This window comes from Platichthys flesus, chromosome 12 (assembly GCF_949316205.1).
Source record: "Platichthys flesus chromosome 12, fPlaFle2.1, whole genome shotgun sequence".
NCBI classification, from domain to species: Eukaryota; Metazoa; Chordata; class Actinopteri; order Pleuronectiformes; family Pleuronectidae; genus Platichthys; species Platichthys flesus.
In genome coordinates this window covers 21,423,665-21,425,933 of record NC_084956.1, presented here as the reverse complement: position 1 = coordinate 21,425,933, position 2,269 = coordinate 21,423,665, and positions in this window count along the sequence as shown.

The window sequence follows — 2,269 nt, the reverse complement described above, 5'->3', positions numbered from 1 at the left end:
AAACAGCGACGTCACGCAGATGCCTTCACTACCTAGTAAAAACATCGGAATTCCGAGACACACGTTGGCGAGACGTTTAAAGGTCACTTTATTAAAGTATAGTTGTTTACTGTTTGTCGCATTAATTAAAAGGAAAGTTAAATCACCATCTGTATCTAAAGTTATTTATCACAGTTTCTGCCGTAGAACTCCTGTTTTCTTTTACTTGCATGACTCATTAGAAATTTGCATAAGCAATAACACAGAAATAGCTTTGAAATAACTTTTATTATTTATCCTGCTCAGGTGCTTATCTCCTGTTGTTCTTGATCGAAAGATGAATTTATGTGACAAATGAATAGAACAAATAATTCTGATAAAATAAGCCATAAAATGCATTGTGTTCAACTTGTGGCCTAAAGCTACAAAGTTCCAATATAATTGAGGTAATAATAACAAATGGATATTTATTTATTTGTGCAAATTACAAATGTTGCATAATGTTGAGTTGCTTAAAATGCCATATTAAGTTTATATAAATATAAAGTCAAATGTGGAGAATAATTCCTTGTAGACCATATGTATATTTAATGTCATGAATTAACAGAGAAGATGTGTTCTTGTAGGCGTCCTTCGGAGGCATCATTTGAATCCCCATGCCCTAGAAACAAATTCTCCAACGGGTAGACCAGTCCTGGTCAGACATATCCCAGGATTCATTTACCTGACGTTAGTCAAAGAGATAATGGTGCCGAGAGGTCCGATGCTTGAGGATCATGCTTCAACTCAACTGGAAGGTTCAAAATAAAAAACTCATGATAATTTGTGAAGTGTGTTGATTTTTAATTAATAAATAAAAATCAATAATAATTTTGCAAAGGTATGATTCATTCGAATTCCATCAAATTTTCCTGATTGTTTAGACTTTAAATTGAGTTTTTCTCTCTGATCAGATCTCATTTGACAGTTTTCTAAATCTGACAGTCACCACAGACTCTCAATGAAATGAATGGATAAATAACCTAGGTCAGTGTTTTGGTGGTAAAGACATTATTCAAGGAAATCACAGTAAAATGAATGCATGCATTGTTTGCTTCTGCATTGTTTCTGTGGTTACTTTATGTTAAAACCTAAGCTGCACTTTTATAAAAGCTAACATGAAAAGCGTGTCCTACAGATGTAATCTTTTTTCAGCTCCTACAGAAGCAGCTACACAATGTCTTAATATGTTAAAGCTGCATTAAGTGATAGTTTGTGGCCACCTGGGGGCAGCAGAACAAGCTGAAACCTTGACAATATAATGTAAATATATAGCTACAATTTTAGCAAACTGTTGCCTGTTTACACTTCCAGCCGTTATGGAGCAATATTATCTGCAGAGACATGTTTCGGACAAGCTACTACATTTAAGATCAGCATTCATTTACTTCCCATCTCTGCTTTGGTCTCCACCAACTCTTTTAGCTACTAAATGCTCTTCTCTGTCTTGACTCGACCCCAGTTTGGTCACATGTGTTTAGATCACATAGCTACTTAGTATAAGCTCATGCTGTATGTTCTTGTTCATTAATCTTACAAGGTGGTTTGAACAGGAGGGGCTTTTGACTCTGGCTCATGGTTATTATTGTCCGTTGCAAACTTAAATCTCAGCCAATTCCCAGCATAAAATTGCCTCGGCATATAGCAAATGGAATTGTGGAGATGTAGCAAATTCCTATTTTAATCCAATCACAACATGATTATACAGAAGGGCACTCCAACAATAGCCACTTGTCTTCCAGTTTCCTCCTGAGCCCGTATTCATTCGCGGAGCTGCGCGCTAGAGAGAGAGAGAATAGGAATGTGTGATTATACTGTACGGAGCCGCTGAGGGGAGTGTGTCAAAGCATGCATGCCACACAGTGTGCCTGGAGAGATTGATGTTTTTTTTCATCCACCTGCTTCAAAGCCATAAAAAGCCGGCTGATGCAAATAGAGAAAAAACCTAGCCAGGCAGATTCACAAACAAAAGAGGGAGAACCTCACTGCTCCTCTTTGCACGTCTGTTCTGGAGGAATATCTGAGTTTCTGTTGTGAGGCACACTGGGCTCAAATGAACACTGAATCTGACTCTTGTGTCTGGGAGCAGGTAAGTGCTGAATGCCCTTCTATTGTGCTCTTACGAGAATGGGAACAATTGAAGGATATCTTGGTGTGTTTTATTTTCTATACAATGCGTCTGCACTGTGGAAGTGGGAGAAAGCAGCAGCTGCAGCCCTCCTCCTCCTTTTTCTGTCTTTCTCTTTGGCTC